Source organism: Amblyomma maculatum, chromosome 3 (genome assembly GCF_055883805.1).
Source record: "Amblyomma maculatum isolate TAMU_Amacu chromosome 3, ASM5588380v1, whole genome shotgun sequence".
In the NCBI taxonomy this organism is placed as follows: domain Eukaryota; kingdom Metazoa; phylum Arthropoda; class Arachnida; order Ixodida; family Ixodidae; genus Amblyomma; species Amblyomma maculatum.
In genome coordinates this window covers 153,900,794-153,925,657 of record NC_139346.1, presented here as the reverse complement: position 1 = coordinate 153,925,657, position 24,864 = coordinate 153,900,794, and positions in this window count along the sequence as shown.

The window sequence follows — 24,864 nt, the reverse complement described above, 5'->3', positions numbered from 1 at the left end:
GGCTTGGAGCCAACCTGTTCAATTCATCGTTTTTTTTCCCTCGCACATTGTTCATAAATGGAGTGCCTTATCTTCATATATCGTTAATGTTACTTATAATGAAATGTTCATATCTTGTGCATATTACGTTATGTTTGTATAACCGTAGACTCTTACACTGCAATGCCAGAAGCTGTGCTGTGCAATCAAATAAATCAGCGTTTGATGCCAAAGATACAGCAAGATAATAAGCACCCCTTACACACGGGCGTTTTCTCAATATATAGGAATTGAATTTTAACCACCACCGGGAGGAAGACGCCGTGAAGCTCTTACTACAAAACAACGTCATGACCGGTAAACAAAAAAATCCAGTGGATGTCAAGTACAGGTAGTACAAGATAAAACCAAAGCGTTTGTTTTTGTCGATATTCACCAGTGGCTTGCCTGTTACACTGCACCAAGATAAGACAGTGGAAACTTGAAATGAGTTAGCGAAATGAGGCCGGATTCAAAACAGACTCGGGAGAAATAATATGCTCATTTTATCTGGACACGAACGTGGGTCTACTTTAGTGAAGCTTATTTTTAATAATAAGTTTCACTGAAGTAGACTGGAGTAAAGGCATGCATTCTGAAAAAAAAAATATCTATGGAGCCAGCATTTGGTTACTCGACGGAGAAGCTTCAATATTATTTACTCAGTCTGAGACATAATCGATTTCCAGATTTCGGTTTTTTTTCTTGCGTTTTTCGGACGATTCGATAGTTAAGATGGTCTCACATCCGCCGTTTCAACTGGGCTGAGCTGAAGTACAATTTGTTTATCGTTGTCAGTCTTTGCTTAGCCGAACATGTTTGCTTAGGACAGGTAGTAACTGCAGATGCTGAGCACGAAAGGGAAATAACTAGGGGAATATGATTGGGAAGAAGGTCATTTGGGAAGTACTCGCAGATCATGACTAGTAGCTTACCGGTATCTCAAGAGGAAAGTATATAATACTTGCCTGTTACCGGCACTCATCTATGGCCTAAAACTTGAAGGCTAACGAAAAGGGTTCTACTTAAGTTGGGGATAACGCAACAGAAAATTGCAGGTGTAACGTTAAGAGATACGAAGCGTGCGCATTGTTCCTGGGAATAAACTGGAGTTGATGACATTCTAGTCAAAACCAAGGAGAAGATAGGGGCATGGATAGGAAAAGTAATGAGAAGAGAGGACAACAGCTGGCATCTGAGTGTCACAGATTAATTTACACAACAAAGAAAGGGTGCAGGTGGTGGCAGAAAGCTAGACACGAGGATGAGATTAGGAAGTTTGTGGTGATAACGTGACTACTGCTATAACAGAAGCGCCTTTTATTTAGTGGAACATGGGAGAGACCTTTGCCGAGCAGTATGCGTATAGTAAGGCTGATGATGGTGGGGGTGATTAATCATCCAGCAGACCTCAGGTCATTGTTGGTACTCGTCAAAGGTACAGTGGAAACGAGCGGACCCGTAAAATCAAAACAATCTTTGCAAGATAATGCCATTGATTCCCTTACATTAACCGTCACTCTTGAGCTTGTAATGCGAAGAAAGTATAACAGATAATTTCTAAGAGTATAGATTCCAAGATAAAGCAAGCGTAGCCAGCGGCGGCGTAAAATTAGGTGGGCGGATGAGGTTAAGAAGCTTGCAGGGGTCAAGTGGATGCAGCTTGCACAAGACCGGGTTAATTGGAGGAATATGGGATAAGCCTTCGTCCTTCATTAGGGATAGTTAGTCTTATGATGATGACGTCAGCCTGACACACAGTCGGTGCTAAAATGCTCTCATCCGAAATAAACCATGTTTCCGTCGCTATTTTACCGTCCGATTATAATTCATGCTACGACATTGCTTCGACATTGGATTCCACTCACACAATGCGGGAAACACCAATCGGCATCGATCTAAATATATGCGAATGCATCCGCGTCAACTAAGAGTAGCTTGTTCGACTCGGGACACAGTGCTCCAGGTGGACTCAATTGCTATTTCTGCCTCCAATCTCAAATTATCTGCTCTAGTTGGCTTATCCTATCTCATGGGGTCTCACGACGTCACATAACTCGACGATCACTCAGTGTCCGGCCACGTCATCTGCGAGTTACCACCTGCTCGAGGCATGCCTGTTATTTGTATGAATTGTCTCTCATTCTAATAAGGGAGTAATTACCCATTATTCATTACTCATTCTCTGCCTGCATGGGCTAGCGTGATCTTGCGTTGTTAGGATAGAGTACCGCTGATAGAGCTACACCTCCCGAGTACCCATAATTTGCGTTCTCCGTGGAATGTCCCCTAGGACAATCTGGATGTTGAGCACTCTGGAGAACCGCTTCGCCAAGGTGGCTCAGCATTTAGCGCCTGCGACTGCTACACGTACCCAAGGATGCGGGATCGAATCCTGGCCGCGGCTGCTGCTTTTCGAGAAGTAAGGCGCCCGTGTTCTCTGCGATATCCGTGCACGTTGAAGAACCCCAAGTGGTCTAAAGTTTCAGAGCCTTGCACTACGACTTCTCGCATAGGCTGAGTCCCATGGGGTGTTAAACGCCGCACACCAAACCAGACCCTGGAGAACCACCCTGGATATTAATTTATGCCTCGTGACGGTGGCTTGATATTCGTGAACATTAGATGCTACTAAAAGCGTGAACGACGTTAATTCGCCCACAAGCGTGCACGGCGCCAGCGTTTATTATCAGATAAAGTGAGTAATTGGATAAGTTATTCAACTACATGTTCCTGTAATGCAGTGTGGCCGATTCTGTGGTATGAGGCCGTCGCAACCGACCTCTAGCAGTTGCGTACTATGAATGCTGCTCAGTGGCGTTGACAGTGTAATGATAAATAATAGGACACTGGTATCATTGCATCAAGCAAAGCCTTGTACAGGTACTTTTGAATTACAACCCCTTAGGTATCTCAGTGAGAATCTCAGATTTAAAATGTTAAAGGAAACCACAACCTCGAGCAAAAAAAGCACCCAGGCTTCTGCGTTTGATGTTGCTAAAGATCACTGAAAATTCAGGTAAGTCTTGGCTCAGTCTAACTTGGAAAACCGTACGCAGAAATGAGTCGGTTTGGTTACTTAAGAACATAAACATGGACTCTATTTGTCGTAAAAATAAATGGGCCAGATCAAGTCATCTACCTTTCACCAAGCGAAAAAAATTTGTACGACTTGTTCTCTCCCAAACCGAACCCCAGATGAAAACCGCTAGCAATCTGTGAAATTTCAAGTATCGATCATAAAACTGTGGAGGGGAAGGTAAGGATGTCTTAAAAAGACTTAAAAAGATGTCAATTCTGTCGTCAACAAGAGCTTCTTCTTCCTTTTATGCAGTGGTAAATTACCTGTTAAACCGTGGTTGAGAGAAAAAAAGATTCTTTTTTGCCGTGGTTGGTGGACTGCCTGATTTGCCATAAATCAGAAACCATAGACCATATTTTCTTTGAGTGCTGGGATGCAGTCTTTCTGTGGGATATTTTGCAGAGGACTTTAAAAAGGACTTGCCAATTACACCATACGGCGCTTATGGCTGTGAGACACACAAAACGAGAATGGCTGTGAGACACGCGGACGTGGATGCTTGCTCCGCGAGGGAGTATTTCATTGAAATGGTAATTTACGCGAACGCCATCTATAATGCCAAAAGAGAGGAACCTGAATGGATGCCACTTTTGACGGAGATGACTAACCTAAAGCGTATTTGAAGTTCTGTGAAGCCTTAATTTTTGCTAGCGCTCTTCGTGGTGTTATACTTTGAGAGTTTTGCCCCACAGCATTTTTCATTGTTAACAGGAAGTAAAGAAAAAAGCTTACTGGCATTGACGTAAGGCGCGCGGCTCGCGATCGAAAGGGCAGCGGTTCTACTCCCCGCTTCACCAACTTTTCTTTTTTCGAGAAATTGCTTCTAATGACATAGCAGCTTTCTCGGGAAATTGAAATTTCTTTACATTATCGGCTTTTTTTGACAGGGATCTCTAATGCTAACGCATTTTCGGCCTAATGAAAAACGCATCTATGCAGCAAAATGAGCTAAGTACACCAACACCTCAGCATTTATCCCTCTTTGTGGTAGCTTCGCCGCATAGATAAATGTGAAACCAGTAATGTTCAGCAAGCGAATTTTTATTCAACAAGTCCACTATGGCCTGGCTTTAAATCAACTGGAGTTGGCATATTGAAGTAGCAAAATAGCTATCTTACCCAATGTTCGCGTCACATCTCAGCTTTCACAAACAATAACCTTATCTTTTATTCTAGTTTGTTTTTGGTTTTTTGGGCACCATTTACTTAATGTATGACTGTTTCTTATGTGTGCGATACAGGCGTACTACATTAAGAAATAAATGACTCCCAACATTTTGTTTCTGCGTATTTATTCTATAAAGCATTGCAACGTGCATGTTTGAGTCCTTGGAATTATCTTTCGTATGGTAAACAGAAAAAGACCGTCATCATGTGATACGCCATTAATCGCAGATGACTACGCAACCAGCTTAATTTTTATTTATTTGTGTGAAAGTCACTAAAGGATCATTAAGTCGGAGCGTGACTCAGTCGGTCGTACCCACTCGTGCGCGCTGAAATTCTGCTACGTACTTTTGCTTAAAAGTTTCCTGCTTTTCAGTTGCCTCTTGCTAACTTATTCGCAACACAATTCATCGTCGGTACCATTAATCAATGGCCTCTTGATAACGTGAATGAAGAACAAGTGAAGCCAACCGGTGAAAAGCTATTTTGAAACGGTTCAGTTAACGCGACGACTGTACATGAGTACGGACTGAAAAATCGAAGGCCCACGAATATCAAGAGCTTGCTTGCCTTCTAGGAAAGAGCCGGGCTCAACCTTCCCACTCCACCCGTCCTGGCGTATCAATGGCATTTGCTTGGCTGCGCAGTTTTCTAGCAGCAATGCCTGTTCGGTCGATCGGTGAAAACAACGACACTTGGGTTCTAACTGTGCGGCGCGCCCGGTCGCTCGATTTGCGCTAGCTCTACAAAGTGCCCTATCCTTGTATGTCTGTATAGAAGGTGGAGAGAGAGGGGGGGGGCAGTAAAAGAAACAGAATATTTCTCGAGCAAGGTGAGACATCACGCGAGGGGCACCTCAGGGGGCTCATATTAGTTGCTAAATAAATTATGGCTTTCTGAACATTCTGTTCTCTCGAAGGGAGTTCGGAATAGTTACACAGAAAGTAGTGCCCCGAGATAATTCTAGAGAGAGAGAGAGAGAGGGAGAGAGAGGGAGGGGAATTGGGTGAGCAGAATGTGGTTCTGGTTTGCTACGCTTTACTATAGTGAAGAAAGATAGAAGGTGCAAAAAAAAAAAGAAAACGGAATCGCTGGACGGTAAACACTGCGTTACGCGAGATTGAGCGACAGCTGCTGCAAACGTACTTCAAAATATACTAAGACCAACATGAGAGTGACGTGCATATATACGTAGTTATAGATCACCCTTTTTAGTTTCTATCAAATAACTCGTACTTCGATCAGCGCTCCTTTCCAGTCCAACGTTCTTGCACGCCCCTCATTAAGCTGCACGCTTTGCAACAGACACCAGACAGGAACAAGGCAGCACTCCTTCGCTTTCACCAAACTCTGCCTATTTCCATTGTAACCACTGTTCAGAGGGTTCATATAGCCGCCGCCCCGTGGTTGTGTCTTCCGAGCACTTTCCATACATTCTTCCTGCTTCTTCGGTAACCTCTCTAGAGTTACGCTGACTGAGACCACTACTACACCGAAACGAAACCAAGGAGCGGGTTCCTAATAGTTGTCGCTCTAAAATAAATGCCCTCGGGTAATGTGCTGCAGAAATAGATGAAGTTCACAGTTTAAACTGTAGGTGTATGCATTTCTCAATTGAGAAAGAATCTCCCAGACATCTGGCGTTCACACGGTTCGGAGAAGTTGCAGCTGTAGCTCTCATTGCAGCAAATAACGTCCTCATTCTAAAAAAACCTGTCCGCTGTAGAATGAAGGCCTCCCTCTCCCAGGGCTTTTCAAGTCAACCTGTTCTCATATATTGTCGATATCTGCAACCCACACCCCGTGTAGTACGCACCCCACACGATGCTCACCATGAGTACATGATCAAGGACAACGCTATCTTGTGAGCTCCATCTGCACGGCTCGCAGGCATTCCCCTTGTCCGAGTCGAAAATAACGATTCAAAAGGTCACAAAATACGTTTAACAATTACAAAGGACATGCAAGAATACTTACCTGCTATGAAGAAAAAAACACTGAAAAGCACTTGTAACCATACTTGTAACCATACCCAAATCACTCTCAACCCTCTATAATTCACCATAATTTATCTTACTGCCACCTAATTTAGTGTAATCCACTCCTTGTGTAAAGGAATCCATTTTCATCCATTTTCATCCAACGTACTCCAGTCTGAATAAACTGCAATCTACCAGAATCTGCCCACATTACACACCAATATAACTTAATCATAGTACACTAATAAACGTAATCCACTCCTTATACATCCTTAATCTGCGTATTGCAACTTTAACTACCATAATACACCGTAAACAGCCTCACTTCAAAGTTTTCTAATCTAATGCGCCGCAGCCCAAAACAACCAACAATTTATCCATCGTGATTCAACATATACCGTCCTAATTCAACAGTATACCTAATGCAGTCTGTCCTTAATACAACGCAATCAATCATAATCCACCCTTAATCGTGCTATATTCACCGTTAAGCAACGCAATCTACCCTTAAACTTACGCAATTAAAGTTCTGTTTTCAGTTATTGTTGTTCCACACATCAAAGATTGTATGAGTTTCCTGACGGAACGCCGGCGTGACGTAGGGTTTTCGGCACATATGTGATGTGTGTTTTTGTACCCAAAGCCGACGACGCCTTTTACGCCGCTGCTATCGCTTCAAAGGATATTTTCAAGCTATGACCTCCCAGCCTCTTTCTTTGAACTATAGTGTGACGGTTGTCGTTGCGGCCAAGCCTATTATACCGACGGGCAACTTCGCAATACTGCAGCAAGCAGTACATTACGTCAAGCACGCCTATCGTTCCTGCTAGTTCAAGTGCCAAATTACTGCAATAAGGCGTTGCGAAAAGTGAAAATTTTATGTTTTGCTTTCTGATGGAATGGCTCACGGTGACTTGGAGAAACCTTTATTTTCACAGCAGGCGAACAAAGCGGGACCTTTACGACATACCATTTCCCGTTGGGAAAGGCTTGATACAGATATCAGAGTAAAACATGAAGGCAGGCGGGCCAGACTGACGGGTTTGGTAGCTTGGCTCTGCTCCGAGGGGGCGACATCAACAATGACGCGGGCCCGAAGCGCCGGTTACCCTGGCGTTTATATTACTGCCTAGAGGGAAATGAGGTCATTGGGCTGGGCAATTAGGAATCAAAAATTAGAGCACGGCAGAATCTACATTGGAGTAATGTGAAAGCACGGATGCTGCTGTTGGTTGCTTCTAGTAGCTTAATTCAGTTCTTGTTTGCCCATTTAAATGGGCCTTATACGCCTTATACGCATCATCCGACATACCGTAAGGCTGCGCCCCGACTATTGCGAGGAGCCGAGCCACAGCCCCATTTATCCTCCTAGTGTGACGTCACAAACAGCGAGCGCCCTCTCTCGGCTGCGACACAGCGCCGTGTATGGACTCGCCGCCAACATCCGATGGCGCGAGCTGGGGCCCCGTCTCTCGGTCTGGCGTGACGTCACAAGGTCGCGTGAAAGGTCATGTATGGAGGCGCCACGACACGCCAAAGGCTCGAAGTGCTAGCAGTATTGCTTTCGCAATAAAAACGCAGCAGTGTCAAGACGTCAGAATAGTGCAGGAACCCAGCGCTACGTGCTCAATAATGCGCTTTCACGCAGACTTCGAATAGGTTTGGTAAACGTCCCCACGCCAGCTAAGGTCTGTCTTCGAGCCCTGCTGCCGGGTACATATGGCATCAAAAAGCTACGAAGGCCTTCACGAATAAGAATGAGCGTCCCCCTCACCAACCAGAGATTTTGAGCTAGGGGCCTTAAATGTCTAAAGATGGTGCTCGTAAACCCCGTAGTGCGGAAGCTTTCGACGGAAAAGCATGTGCACTTTGTTCAGGTACTGTTTTAAATCTTTGCCATCTTAATTGTTCGCTTTTTTTTTCCTTCACTTTTTTTTTGTCAGCTATGTGGCTAATATTTCTATCGGTTTGCTGCGACAATGCGGCTTTGGCAGAGGGGACGCTCTGTACAGTGCTGTTCGTGGTGTGCACTAAACTATTATTTAACGAGCCATTCAAATGCATGCCACTTTGCAGCATCCCGTGCTTGCATGTGTGAGAGGCAAGGAAGTTTATTGAACATGGCGAGAGCGGGCTGCTAGATTAACTAGGTATACCAAGGAGTCCGGTGCTGTCGGGTTTCTACGGTACCGCAGTGCAGCTGGTTGAGTGGTCCACCTGTCCTAGTAATTGCGTCCGTGCCGCCCAGTAAGGCTGCGAAGGTATTACTGTTGTCGTGCATGAGTGGCGAGTCTGCTTCCCTATCCCCGAGGAGCAGATTCCCCAAGCACCAGGAATAGTTTGTAGAACTGCGTGGAGAATACTCGCTGTTAGAGTGCCGGCAGCACATCGTCCCCTTAAAACACCGGCAAACACCGGGGCTCGTCGGGGGCTGCGAGCATCGAGCTCTTCCCGACCGCCAGAGTGCAGCAGCGTACTTGCACGAGCACGTCGAGCCTGTCCGTCCGGCCGTCCACCACCCGATATGGCCACGCTAGCGTGCATCAATCAGCTCATGAACACAGCGGAATCGATACAGAACGCGGCGCGATGCACTTGCGATTCATCCCCCCCTCCGCCTTATCCAGCCTCTATTTCCTTTCTTCCCTTCCTACCTCCCGAGCTGAGGTTGTCCCATTACTCTCATCTCTCGCCGTGTTCCTCTCACTGGTCTTGATGGGACGGAAACCTTCCTGAGGATGCTTTCCTGTTTCTCGTCGTTCCTGGCGTTGATGTGGCCCAAAACAAACAAGCTGGAGCGTTGATGGAGTTTGTGCACGCTGTTTCCTTCGCTTCCAGAGGGTTTTCCGGAGCACCTTTTTCCCGCAGATTTGGCACGTAACAGAAGTAGAAGGGTAGGAAGAAAGAGAACGCGCGGTAACTAACTCTTCTCTGGCACGGTTCAACCGCGCTGCAAGGAGGGATGTGAAATAGGAGAATCCCGAAGACGTGCGGGTACATCCCACGCCCAGTACAGGGCTTGTGTAGATGGCGAAAACAGTAGCACTCATGCAGAGGCGGCTGCGAGCGCCTCCTCTTTTCGTTAGCGCGTGGAATATCGATATTGCTGAGAGAGAAGCGCTAATGTGAAACAAAGCAGAGAGAATAAAAAAAAAAAGGTACAACAAAGTGCGAGAAAAGACGCGGAACACGGCTGCGTCAATAAACCTGAAATGTCAGGAGATAATTGAGTGATGGAATCGGAAGTTGGAACCGCGATGACAATAAAAAAAAAAAAAGAAAAAAGAAAGAAAGAAGTAATAATTGCTATGCTGAAAGTACACAGTGTAATGGGACCATTGATGAGTAGATAACTTCAAGTTATTACTGTGCACAAAATGCAGGTCAAAGTAGTTTGAAGGAGTAATTAGTAGCACTGTAACATACATACAAACATTGGTCTGGCCATCCTATAAGAACGTGTCAGCCATATAGCTTTCAATAAAAAGCTCTGTAGAACAGGATAAGGTTTTGTACTTTCGGCAGAGTTGCAGATAATATACGTCTTTGTTCGTCGGCGATTCTTTTCTTTTACAGCCTAGAAATTCATAGCGTTGATTTCCATTCGATCAGGAGTCGGCTGTAGTGAACCATTGATCAGCTAATTACCTACGCGTTCCCTGGCTCGGCAAATGAGTCTGTTACTGTATCTGAAATTCTATTTCCCTGAAAGCTAATATGAAGAAATTTCCATATTGTAGTACAATTTTTTAAAATATTTCTGCTTGGAATTGTTATAGATGTTCAAGCAGCTTACCCAATGTACCTATTGTGCCGTTGAGTCATTGTGCTGGTGGGCTCTGGCGCTCCTATAGAAATTCATGTCTCGGAACTCTTGGTTTCTTGTTTTTGTTGTGTATTGAGAAAGCGATAATTACACTTTTCGCAATCACATTTGTAAGGTCAAACGATGCACTGAAAGGCCGCGTGTTCCTTAGTTTTACCAAGGTATTTCAAAGGAATTCTTATTTAAGGCGGAGATCTGTTCACACTAGTTCCATTTCTTGCTTTATTGAGGTTTTATATCTCAAGTGATTTATTTTTCTGAAGTAGCCGCTTAGTTCGTTTCTACTGGCCGTCCCCACCTTCGATACCGTAGCTAGCGAATCAAACAGCTTGCTTAGCTGTCAATCATGGCATCGCCATTCGCCACCGCCAATCGTAAAGGGCAAAACCATGTGTCAGAAAAAGAACCGTTACAAAACACAGCCCCTGTACTGCGAATTCACGCCGGCAAAATGAGATTTAAGAAAACCTGGGGTTGAAAAGGAGGGTTCACCAAAATTTTGCTTATAAAAGACGCCTACCACAGAGAATGCACACAGCAATGAAGGAGGAAATAAATAATTCACGAGAGCGTCTTTTTCGCCTGAATAGCGTGTTGTAAGAAGCTCCGAGGAAACGAAACAAAAGAGAAGCGGCGCCTTTGTTCGGGCGTGCTGGCGCATCGTTTCAAAAGCGTCAGACAATGCTTTGCGGTAGGTCTCGGTGGCCGTCCGCATAAAAAAAAAGAAGAAAGAACCATAGAACCACGAATTCGCGCCCCGTAACGCGTCTCAGGAACCGTCTTGCAGACGCATTGCGACACGCGAAACGACGCGCCCCGAGTAAATGAATGCTCCAAAAATAGAGAAACGCGGTGAAAGATGTGCTTAGTTTGAAAACGCAAGGGACGACGAAGGAAAATGAGTAAGAAGTGGTGAAAATGACGCTGGCGTAAGGTTAAACGAGCTACTGCGTTCGGCGTACGAGACACACGACTCAGACACTTTGAACACTAACGTTCCGTACGACCTAGTAATAATCCTCTGTAAGGAGGCCATGGGATTGATTATAGGGACGTAAGTAATGACTCAAGTGAACAATGGGGCCACATGACATGACAGATTACAATGATCATGTTACTTTCTACGTGAGGACGTCACTTCATGCAGAGACCGATTACGAGTTCTCGAAAGAAGCTGACGACACCCGGCAGGATTCCTCACAGATACAGTTAATTGTTTACGTGTCCCATTGATGATATTAACTGCCATGGATATATCTAATTGGTTGCTGACCATGGGACCAATGTGTCACACGGCCATTGACAGGCTTGTATGTGAAGGTTCTCTAATGCTTCCCTTGAACAACGGAGCCGATGCAATATGGCTACCGGTTGATTCCCCCCAACCTTATCCCGTAGGAACACTCGAGCAGACGACGCTCCGACGCGTGATTCCTCTCAGCAGCGTCACCTGGCGACAAATAGTAGAAATATTGTAAAAACCAACAAGAGCGCATTTAAAGGCCACCGGTCTCGTCGTTTTTGTGGTGCATTTGGTGTGGCCCTAATAAATCTAATGCCACAAGCTGCAGACGAGAAGAAAGGACCTTCGCAAATTTCTTATAATCCACGTTGTATAAGGATATCACACGGTACACTTCAACAGTTTTCAATCGACATGCGTCTGTGGTTTTCGGGATTAGTATGGTGTGACCAATATAGAACGTGGGAGGCAAAAAACCTTTGTCATAAGCTGCACGGAAAACTTCCAATAAAGCAGGCATAAACGTTTTATAGGATTCACTACTTAGACTATCCGGGCCAGGATACTTTTGGCCCTGTAGTAAACAAAGTGTGCGGAATCAAATGCCGCAGTATTCAAAACCATATCCATAATGCATATTCTGTGATAGAAACAGTGTCACAGAAGGTCAATCGAGCGGCTCTAATGCAGATTGATCTGGCAAAATCTTTTGATAAGGTGCGTCATGATTTTTTGTTTGCTGTATTAGAGAGTGCAAACATTGGTGATGTCTTGCTTAAAGGCATTCAACTATGTTATCAAGTGGCCACTACAAGACTGATTGTTAACCAAACATTACCAAACCTATTCCGCTTAAAACATCAGTTCGACAGGGCTGTCCTCTATCGCCTTTGTTATTCACGTTATATCTTGAGCCCCTATGTCGTAGTATCATCAAAAACAAAGCAGTTCGTGGCTTCTCACTATCGCATTGTGAAATTAAGATTTTGACTTCTGCTGATGACATTGCCCTTTTCTGTACTGATAAAAAGAGTGTGACCAAGGTTTTGCGCTTAACTGAGCGCTTTTTTTTTTATATTTCGGGGGCGTCTCCTAACCTTGATAAATCAAAGGGGTTCTGGTTAGGTCACTGGGATACAAAGCCTAGTTTTTTGCCGACATCAGGGGGACACCGAAGTCAAAGTATTTGGGGGGTTCCTTTGCATCAATATTGCAAGGTCAGTGTGTGGCCAGATGGTGGTCAAATTGTGGTCAAATAGCTGTCATTCATCGCCACCCATGGCTTTGCTATTGTACGCATTGGCTAGATTTAGCTTTGCCACAGCTCGATAGAGACGGCAAAATGGCGAGAATGATATCTGCCGAATCCAAGCTGTGGGCCTAGAAGCGCTTTCACAAGATAACAAGCACGATGCGACGAGTGCGTAGGATTGCACTTCGGGCAACGGGCGCGGTTGACTAAAGCGTCGAAGCCGTCGCTTTGCACGCCGCTTATAGTAGGTTGTTGAACCTACCAACGATGTCCATACTCTCTCGAACAACCAGGCCGGGTCAAGCGGCCTCGTGACGTAATCTGCCCCGCTGACCAATCAGAGCTCAGCGAACAAGTCACGTAACTTTCTCGACCAATCAGAAAATTTTGTGACATACGATGGCTGTTTCTCTGATTGTGAACACTATAAAGCTATCAGTTATCTCTTTAATAAATCGGAACATCTAGAAGACTTAGCTGCTGATTTTGATAGTCGCCGATAATGCGCATATTTCTAAGTTAGTACAGCTATCTGAATGGTCTACAACATATTTTTCAATGACAAGTAATAAAAGGCTCTTGTAGCACTGACGTGAACTTATTCGTAGTCTAGCTGCATGGACCTATGTGATAGACCTGCGCAACTTCTTTAACTAGCTACCTCTACATGCGTTTTTGTTTTGCTTACATGAACTTGCATGTATTCAATATGAAACTACCTTACATCACTCTCGCTTTAATCAACCGTTGTGCGCCGCGCAGCGCTCTTTGCATCCTTTTCCTAGATAAATACGCCTAATTAATATTATTAGTTTTTTTTTTGCATTGGTTCAAATCTCTTCAGTTGCTCTAAAGATATAATCGTTGACTGAAAATGACTTACGTGTTCACCGAATAAATAACTGAAAGAAAAGGAGTAGAAGCTTGGAAACGTTTTTCTGGGGAATCAGCCCCAACTAGGGCCCAAGCCATGCAGTGTCAGCATCAGGGACACCCGTTATTTCCGAAGGGTAAACCGGAAAGTCATGGAAAGGTAGGAACGCATAACATGTGATTGTTGCTTGTCAGTTTCTCCAAAGCCTACAAGACGACCCGTTCCGTGCATAAATCCATTTTATGGCACCGCCATCACCGGTGACGCCACGTCTCTATAGCTTCTTACCTCTGCGTCCCAGACGAGGGGAGCCAGGCGAGAGAGGGAAAAATTGGGACAAAAGGGGAGTAAAACAGGCGAATGACGGCGTGCGTTGGAGCGCGTACATTTTTTACCCTTTCCCTGTTCCGTGCTCCACCAGAGAGGTCGGTTGGTTGGTTGGTCGGTCGCTCGGTCTGGCGCAATCGAAGCCAAGGGATCAAGCTCTAGCGCGCTCTCTGGGCCGTTTTTCGTGAGGGGCGTAGGCGCCAGCTTTCTTTTGCTGCTCAGGGTTTTTGGCCTTCCGCCGCCTGAAGTGAGTCGATACAACGCAGCTGCCGTTGGCGGCAGTGTTTGCTAGAGCCCGCGCCCGTTGTTCGTCTTCGTTGCAGGGCTGTAGGCTGCAGGGACGAGGATGGTTGCTCCTTTGTTCTGAACTTTTATTTCTGAATGCTGCCAAGAGATGGAGCTCAAGCGCCAGCGAGCCTAGACTCTAACAGCCCAGACTCTAAACGAGCCCAGCAAGAGCATGGGGAAGTTTCGTTTTCGGGCTTCACTTGAGGGTCATTCGTGGGTGACAAGATGCTGTACTTCAGAGAATTTAATCCGAAGCTTGCTTTACTTGTGCCCTTTCTTTCTTTCTTTCTTTCTTTCTTTCTTTCTTTCTTTCTTTCTTTCTTTCTTTCTTTCTTTCTTTCTTTCTTTCTTTCTTTCTTTCTTTCTTTCTTTCTTTCTTTCTTTCTTTCTTTCTTTCTTTCTTTCTTTCTTTCTTTCTTTCTTTCTTTCTCAGCGAAATAGTGTATGACTTACAAAATTTTTTTATGACATCGCAAGTGCAAAAAGAATAATAATCAGCCTAGGTTTTAAATTCGTGTCAGACTTCGAGCAAGATTGTATATCTAGTGTGTATCTAGTGTGTATCCGTTACATGCGCTGTGCGGTAGGCACTAATGCTGCAGTCCAGTACACCTGTAAAGATGCAAATAGCAGATGTTGCCCTAAAGCTTTCTTAACCGCCTTGACATGGCTGAGCGATGAGAAGATATTTGAATCTTACCCATGTCGGTAAAGAATTGTTTGGCGGCATCAACATCGACCGTATGAAGCCATGAAGCTTTGAAAAACCATAAGTGTGCCTATACGACAACTAAGGGTAGTTGGCAAGTGACATGGCCAAGCGCTAATCGGTGGGCTTGTTCTGTGACGTCATGAGCCACGTGGCATGACCGGGTAGGAAGGAAGTACCAATTTGGGAGCTCTTTGCTTAGGGATGGGCGAGATGGGAATCGAAAACACTGGGAGATGTATATTTCCCCGTTTGATCAATCAATCAGTTAATCAATCAATCAATCAATCAATCAATCAATCAATCAATCAATCAATCAATCAATCAATCAATCAATCAATCAATCAATCAATCAATCAGTCAATCAATCAATCAATCAACCAATCAATAAATCGATCAATTAATCTTTATTTTAATGTAAGCAGGAACAACCATATGGTCTTGGTATTGCAGCACAGACAAGAAAAAATAATGTACACGCAATTTACGCACAGAGATAGAAGGCAAAAAAAGTAGCAATTAAGTAACACATTAATTGGAATATAGTTCAAATGAGTCACGTAGAGAATCAAAACAATCGGGAGATGTCTTGAAAAACTGAACACAACAAAAAGTGTCGAAAAGAGGAAAGAATAAAGTACAGTCAGATACAATGCATACTGTCATTGAAGGCGACAAAAAGAATCAGATACGAATACACACTGCAATGTGAAAAATAAAAATAGTGAATCAATAAATGAATAAAAGAATCAATAAAACAAATTAAAAACAATTTTAAAAACGTAGACAAAATCAAACCGGAGGAAAAGTACAAGTGAAGTAAATACCAATGACTTGAAAGAGGAAGTAATATGTAATAAAGAGAACCGTTCAGAATAGTACGTTATGAACTTCCAATAAAAAGAAAGAAAGCGAGTTTCCGAAGACATCAATATGAGGACAAAGAGAATTAAACAGCCTCTGAATTCTGTCCAAAGGGAAGTGAGAATGCAGCAGCGGAAAAACTTGAAATGGCCTGAATTCCCTCGACTCTTCCGTGCAATTTGTATCAGGATGCACTCTATGATCGCAAAGCACATAATGTGGCTATGGAGGAGTAGGTACAGCGTTTGCCAAAAGTGTAGAGCCCGGAGGGTCTGCTTTTAAGCCGTGTAGGGGTGCTGATTTTGCGTTAGTGGAGGTCCTTCACATTGTAGAGGGTAGGACCGAACATCTTCTTACCATCAAGAGATTCGGAACACTGCACATGCATTACAAGCCGTACGAAGCGGCTCAGAAGTAGACCCCCTGAGCTCTACACTTTTAAAAAAGACTGTACAACAAAATGATATCTGCCCTGACCCGACGGCAGTTAAGAGAAGGTATAGCTACGATGAGTTACTCCGTGTGGAGCAAGAGTTGGAAGTTGTGAAATATACGCAAAAACTTTTGCTATACTCTGCCGACTTTGTGACAGTTCGATTTGCAAGTGCCGTTTCAAACAACAGACGCATATTCCAAGAGCGGGAAGCATACGGACAAGTGAATCATTAAGAAAGGTAGTGGAGTACGCAACTCTCGTGAAAGCCTGCAGATGAATTCGAGTGTTTGCATAGCTCGCAGAGCAATGCTTGTAGTATGAGAGGAGAAGCTGAGGGTATGGTCGAAAAGTAAATCGAGGTCATAAATTTCAGCAACAATAGACAACATCACAGAAATCACAGAATAAGGGTAAATATGTATTTTATGTATTTTAAATGAGACAACTTTAGTTTTGGAAGAATTGAGAGTAGGCCTATTTTCCGCGCACTAATCAGAGAAAGCAGATATGTCCGATTGCAAGGACAAGAAATCTTGAAAAGATTGTATTACTTTCAATATATTTACATCAGCATAAAGAAGGAAAGAGGAGTTCTTGACTACGGACGAAACGTCATTAATAAAAACAGAGAGGAGAAGCGGTCCTAATATTGAACCTTGAGGAACACCACTGATTGCAGGATAAACAAAGGAGGTTTGTCCATTGATGCTGACAAAGCAGTAACGATCAAGGAGGTAGCTACGCAGGAGGGTTATAAGTTAAACTTATATGACAGAAAGCAGAAGCTTTTCAAGAAGTAATGAGTGAGTGACAACTTCGAAAGCCTTGGTCAGATCACAGTACACAGCGTCAAACTGCCCTCTCTAAAGGAATACAGCAGTGGTACATGTCATAAAAATAAAAATAGTATAATTGTATTTATTACATGCTGCAGATTATGTAAAAGATCCAAGTAGAACAAATACATAAGTAGATATTACAGCTACAAGAGCAGAAAGTAAAGCGAAAAACAAAATGAAACATGGAGCATCCCTATGTGCTGCCAAAAATTGTGCCGGTGAATTCCACTCTATTTTATGGTACCTGGGCCACGGAATAAGGACATTGGGATGGTGGGTGGAGTGTAAAGCGTGTAGTTAAAAAGGATGCCTAGTGTCCAGGATCAAGTGCCAACTTGTTATTTATGAGCAGGAAAAGGAATTCTCGGCGGAAATGTTTTTCTTCGGTCCTTAAGGGGTTCGGATATTGTTAGAATCCATAAGCGAAGACAAAGAATCGAGTGAAGAAAATTTAATAAATAAATATTGCGGCTTTTCTTTTTTTTTTTTTTTTTTGGATTCTTTCAAGCTCATTTTTAATATTTGTTTTAGCATAAGGATCTCACATGCATACTCGAGCTTAGGCCTGATTAGTGAATCAGAGGCGAGTAAGGTAACTTCAGCGGGAGCTTTCGAAAGTGTGTTCCGCAGAAACCATAGCTTGTGAAAGGAGGAAGAGCAGATATTTTCAACACGCTCAGGATAACTAAAACGTATGCAGGAAAAGCCCGTATCAGAGTTTCTGAATGGACAAGATTTTATTTGCATTGTTACTACCACAAGCGCTAGCTATCACCTTGTTGGCATTCATGTGAAGCGGCTGCCGACAACAGCGAGTTTCTGTTTTTGCACGTGAACGTACAATGTCTCCTTATTTCGTGGGAACAGCTTAGTTAATAAGCCGAAGTGCACTGCCTCGTCACGCTAATGATGCAGCACCGCTTTGAACGATCGTATCTCGGCTTTCGTATTACGCCTCGCTCTCTGGTTGCATCCACTTTTTACCGCTCAGGAACAACTCTGGAGTTATTGCCTTAGTGACTTTTCTATCAGTCTATTTGTCTCTGCTTTCAGTTGCTACGCGTCGCCATTCACTCTGCAGAATGGTTAGCGGTCTTCGACACAGACAAGCATATAGTGTTGAAAACTTGTTTCATGCATAGGGCTAAAATAAGAGAGTGAACCGACACACAAGTGCAATAAAGTATCCGGGTTTGATGAGCAGTCAGCACGTCGTTTTATTTATCAACACTTTTTATGCTTTGTACTAATCTTACTTATGGTATATAAGAATATCATTTTATTCAGGAACACGTACTGTTTGGCTAATTAGTGATGCACGTCTTGACACCCAGAACGAGCGCACACTAACAAGGATGAAGAAAGACGCAGAAGGCGCGTGCGCTACACGTTTGAGACGCCCTCGGATCTTCAGTGTGTCTCCTTGCCTTCGTTTTTTTCTGCTTGTTCCTGGGCCTGAATATATAGTTTGCTTGTTTTTTTTTTTTTTTTTTGCTCCGGCGAAACCGAGAACAGGCATTCTTTGGATTTTCATAGTTTGCCTGACGAGCGCATTATTTCGGTTGTATAGTTGCATTGCCTATTCCTGCTAAGTTTCATGCGCGTCCAATGTTTGCTTACTACATACAGCCCTACGTAATAAAGCTGATGCCTCGTCACGTTTCACACTTTTCATCGTCCTTGAACCGGCTCTAAAAGAAAAGCAAATGCTTTGATAAGCTTCAAGTTCCGCCCTTAACACTGGCTCGAGAAAGTGGAATGTTTGCAGCACCTCAGGAGAGCCCTTAACAGTACAAGATAAATCCTAGTGGCGAACCAGGTACCGTTTTGAACGATACAGACAGATGGGATAGTAGTAAATATGCCCTCCTTAAGGCAACGACGTTAACTGCGCTATTATCCATAAAATGCCTCCTTGTCGCAGTTGCAGGCGTTGTGAGTGAAAAATTATGAACATGCCCCTGGCAGGTGGTAGGTGGTAGATGACGTGGCCGTCCACTGATTGGTCGGTGGGCTGTGTGATGTCATTTGCGCGAGAACGTGTCTGCAAGAGGAGCTCACAGATGGGATCCATTAACGCTCAGAGCGCTATCACGCCTCCTGAGCATGAACTTGCAATCACGCTTCATGTCTGCAAAGCTCTAAGTAGAGAATGTGCGATCACACAGAATTCGTGATGTTTAGGAGGGAACGTGTACAGCACCTAGAAAAAGCATGCAAAAGATTGCCGTCACATGTTTACACTCTTGATCTGGTTCTACATATGTTCCGGTTATATGTGGAACATTGAAGAAAATTCTGCATATAAGCAAAACTTCTTTAAAGGTTCTACTTATAACTGGAACCTATGTGGAACCATATTAAGAGTCCAGCCTGTGCGAGACAGTGACAGCCACAGCCTCAAACTGCCGCTGTTCTGTTCGCTAGTGCTTCTGTAACGAGTAATTTCGTGACAGCTGGTACCCACTTCGTCTCTGCTTTTAACTTGGGGGCTGCTTTCCTATCGTCCTTAATGAGGGGTGCTTTATTGGTTTATTGACTTTTCTTTTGAACTTGAATAGGAAGTCACATTAGTAAGTGAAGCTGCATGAGCACTGAAACTAGAAAGAACTTTGCGTCGGAGTTTATACTTAGAAATGCTTTCATTGGCTCTCACAAGGTTTGAACTTAACTTTTCCTGGTGACATACATAGGCGCTACGTCATGGCGACCAAAACGAAAGCCATACCGTTTGCACAAAACATTAGAACGCAAAGCTGCACACTGAAAAATAAAAAAAGCGATTGGCTGAATTCCTGTGCTCCACAGTTCAAAATGTACCTGAAAGATCACAAGTTAACCATTTAAGGACGTACGAGTATGTATACATATAGAAGAATGTCTCTAACCAGGTCATACCTCAATAGTGGGCGACCAGTTGTTTCCTAAAACCGAATCGAATACAAGAACGGTTGAGTTCTGTGGGCTAGAACATAAATCTTTAATATCTAAAGATCGATTCTGGTACAAATCAACGTTCTCCCGAGGGCCACTATTAGTATGGGCACGAGAAATGAAATACGTTAGCATTCGGTTTTAAATCTCGGATATTTTGAATATTGCGCTGAATATTCTCGCTTCCTGCTTCTATTTATCCTTCATTTTTACTTTACAAGCCAGGTTCTGGCATTCATAGTGAATGAGACAGTTACTGGGCTTTTCTTTTCCCGATAACCATCTCACTAGATCCCTAACATATTGACGTCAGTCGAACGTTTCCTTCAATCGACGAAGCCACATTATCCCCATCTCCCTCCCGCCTTTCCAAGTGACAAGATTAATCGCATTTTAGAAGCACCGCTACGATAAATGCTGCATACGACCGAGTTTTATACATTTTTTTTTCTTCCTCGCACAACGAGAAGACGCCGAACCGAGAGCTCCGGCACCACCAGCGGCTCTCTTCCCTCTTCTCCCGATTTCCCCACGCCGCTCCCTATAAACGGGGACAAACATTCCCCACGAGCGTGCGCGCAGTTCCCGCCGCCATGGTTGCTTGCCGCGGCGGCAGCGCCAGACGCGGCAGGCCCCGTGCCAGACGCAGAGCGGGCTGCACCAGCAGGCGCCTAGTAGCATCAGCAGCAGCAGCAGCAGTAGCGCATACTGCCGGGATGCGACAGCGGGGAGTGCGGCGTCGGCTAGCGTGCTCCAGCGCCTTGGTGCGTGTCTCTGACGAGTCGGCAGCGGCCGAGAGGAGTTAGGGAGGCTTCAACCAGAACCTGAGTTTTCCACTGCTATTCTTCTCTTTCTCCCCCGCAGCTTTGATGGCGAGGGCGTTGGGCTGCAAACATTGAACACAACGGAAATAAGGAGGCTCTGCCAAGTCGCTACCTCTTTTTATCGTCTGCTACCCTTGGTTTGAAATCTATCATTAGTCGTCGTCTGCTTCAAGTTAGTCATCCGTGAGCGTGGCTTCTCCAATCAGTAGGAAAGGTGCCACGTTCCTTGTTTGCTCATCCTGTGTAGTCAATAAGTTCGCAGCACTGACGTTGGTCCCTCCTGCGCCTGTTTCCCCCTACCTTAGAGGGAAACTCTGCGTCCTGTGCTTAGTGAAGCTGAAAACGTCATCGTGCTGCCCTAATGCCTCGGAGGTGGACTAGGAGAAGGTTTTGAGTGAAGTTGGCACGACCGGAGTTGAGACGAAAAAAAAAAAGAACGGTAGGACCCGAAAGTGCCCTTCTTGTTGTCGCCCTCTATACTCCTGTGCAACGGTATCGTCTGCTATTCGCCTTCGGCATAGACGAAGTGAAGAAGATCCAGGGAGGAAGATCCAAGCTCGCCTGGTCTTCAACTCGGTGTATTCAAGCAACGCGGAGGAAGAGGCATCGGCTTGACTACATATCAGTTCAGGATAAGAGAGGTAAGGGGTGATTACTTTTTCCAGACCGTTATTCCGTTCACCCCCCCGTTTTTCTCTCCACTTCGCCATTGCTTTCGGGTCCCGTGGCCTGCATTCTAAATCGATCCTTCTGTATCGTCCGTGTGCCTTTCCTTCCTTCCCTCCTCACTTCCCTTCTTCTTTCGGGAGTGGTATGCGGCTTTCAGAGGCGCTTTCGAAACTGTTGCGTTCTCCCTTTTGGCAAGTTGAGCGCGCCGGCATATACTCTCCGCGCAGCTTTCGCCGCGTGGAGGAACTGCAGCAGTCACGAGATCGCACGCAGCATTGCCCGAGTAACGCCGCGCTGCGCGACCGGACTGTCATTTGAGAGACCGCGCTTTGAGGGAGAGAAATACACCTGGAATATGATTTACTAGGCTATGCTTATCAAACTGCGCACTTGACTTCGACGCTGTAACTCGACGGCTCTTACCAACGTGTTTTGCTTTGTTTTCGAGGCCGTTTGTGCCACCTGAAGGTGTTGCTCGCTTTTAGGAACACTAAACGGGAGCCTTAAATGATATGTTTGTGAAGTCGTGTTGTAGTTATGTCTTTCCCCTCTTCATCGTTATTGTGTGGCACTCACCTACAGTACGGCAGAGGTCATGCGAGCGAATTGTAAAACCATGTACCTATCTTTCTGTCAGGGTAAAATATTTTCTTTAAATGGAGAAAACATGAATATACAGACGTCACAAAAGGAGGGGTAGGATGTTACTGGGCATAATGCCCGATATGGTATTTATGCATAGGAAATAAGAGAAGATTGAGCGCAAGAGACAATAAGTACAGGAAGGGGGAGAGTGCGGACCATCGTGACCACAGGACACGAACATGTGCTCTGTCCATCGCGGCGAATAACAAGTACCAATAATGACTCCCATATATTATTACGCATATGTGGCTGTGGTGCAAGCCTTGGTTTTTGAAAAGTTGCCACTAAGTAGCTGGGAAACCTTGGTTTCCTTTAGGCTTTGTAGCATTTCTTCTCGTCTTCTAGGATTCGCCTGAGGTTTTTAAATATCAAGGTACATAATTTTCATTACAATACGAATTTTAATCAACTACGTCTTTTAACAAAGTGATTGTATTAAACCAAAATTGAAATACATTTTAACCTTGTTCTTGGTGCATAAGAGCTTTAGTCGGTTACAAAGGCCAACTGATCCGTCAGTTGGTGCGAAGCTAGCCAAGCTCGCCACATTGGGAAAGAAGGGTATGAAAAATGTGGAGACTGAATTGCAACTGGGCCGGGTTATAAATTAGAATAGAGCTCAGGACAGCTAGGTTATGCGGGAGAGTGGGTTATGCGAAAGTAAAAAGAAAAAAAAAAGGTTCAGCAGGAATAAGGACTGTGTTTAGCTGTAGGCGTAGAAGAATGAGTAATTGCGTGGTGGTGAGGGCTTTGTCCGGAATGGGAATTTTACGAAAAGTTACTCAAATGTTATCACAGTGAAGCTTTATTTCTTTTTTGTAATTAAGTGTTTCGCCCCACGTGGGCGGATAAGACTAGGGAATCCCGAACGTCCGGTGCTGAAATTCGCTGCAGAGACGATGCACTACTCTATTGTCTGGGATTCCAGCGTGTCCAGAAATCCACCTCAGTGTAGGGACGCAGTTTTCAAAGATTTTCATGTAGATCACCCGTAATACAACTCCTGAGAACATAAAAAACGACTGAAATCTTTAAGTTATGTACTTATGAGCGCAATATGCCGTATTCAAACGCATTAGGCAAATGAACTTATATCATAAATATTGGTGAGCACTATATGCTCCATGCGCATCCCACTTCAGAGCGACGTAATCGCCCCTGGTGGCGCAGCGAGCGTTCAGAGGGACAAGCCGGTTGAATTTGGCGTCAGTGGCAGAGAGTCGTGCGGTTCGACATGGAGATATTTTTTAGGCACCTACGGGCTCTAAAAAGAGTAATGATACCTGCTGAATTTCTGTGTTGTTGACTGCAATCACTTGTAGTTCGCTGCGGAACAAGGAAAAGAAAGATAACGGAAAAAATGTCGAAGTCTACTAGCTCGAGAGTCGTCAGCACTAATCCTTTGTGGTATTAAAGCGAAAACCTTTATTGGTTCATGACTCGCCAGTGTGTCCGTCTCTGCGTGCATCCACGAGTAGTGTCCCACTTCGCGAGATTCCGCGGGATCCCGCCGGACACCACTTGTCAATCATCCTGATGACGTCATCAGAAAATTAAAAATCCTGTCTTCGCCGGGAATCCAGCCTCCATCCCTCGGATTCCCATCCTAGCGCTTTAACCAACTGCGTCACGCCCGGGATCGTGAAACGCACATCATAATTCTCCTTGTCTACCGTGAGGATGATAGTAGCGGGATTCCGCAAGTGGCAGATACTACGCCTTTCCTTTCCTGTAAACCAAATTATAGAACGCCTGTGAACTTTGATGCGTTCATCATAACGCTGGTTGTTTTCGACAATGGGTGCTCGATGTACCGTGTGCAGGAGCAACGCCCAGGCTTTCGCATTTCTCCACTGGAGGTTCTGGAGTGCTCTCTGAATTTTCTGCTCCTGCGCAAATGTGTTCGTCCCTGATGTGTTTTTCTCTGCCTTAAAACAACTCTCACCCCTCACTACGTGGACGTGGCTGAATCTGAGAATTTAGCTCCTTTACTCAAATTCAAAAGAAAATTGCAGGCCGCTGACCGGCCGAAACACCGCTGCGTTTATAAGCGTGGATGACTCGCACGCGGATGCCGGAAGCGGCCTGAGTGGTCACCTGAAATGGCTCGAAGCTTTTCTTTCGTTTGTCATGCAGTTTGAGCAGTCTTTTTCACGTACGGCATTCTATCCTGCCAAGTTTCAGCGACTGTGCTACTGAACCGATGTAGCGCAAGTCATATTTTATGTGAGACTCTGCGAGAAATGCGTGATATACGCAGTACCACACACAGACCTCAGCAGACAGGAGGCTGTAACCTGGAGGAACGCACAGGCTAGGACATTCCCAAATCTAGCAAAGTACCACAAAATCTGGCCCGAAAAATTCAAACATAACACATGCACTGCATGCGATGAAGTCTCGGACATCCTTCACATGATATGGAACTGCAGAGAGCAATTAGAGAAATATAAAGCTCGAGCACTCAGCGAAGCGGTGTGGGAGGCAGAGTTGGCCCACACGGGTCTCTCTGAGCAGCGCAGCCTGCTCACCAGTGCCCGGGAGACAGCCCAAGCCAATGGTATCCTGGACTGAGGAAACCACCCACGCTATTCCGTTAAACAATTAAAGTTTACTTTCTCTCTCTTTCGGAAAAACACAAATTATTGATCCCAGTTAGGGCTGTGTGCGGCTTCACAACACGCACTTAGAGCGCCGTTTCAAAAAAAAAAATATTTTTTCAAAAGACGTTATATACTTTATCAGTCTTTAACGCACACGCCAACTGTGAACGAAAGATAGTGAGTACCATGGTGAAAGACGAAAACGCTTTTACATGTTTTGTGGCTTCGATGGGGAGCGCCCTCGTGCTTTGCCGGCAACTAGGCATGACTCCCAAGGACGCGTAT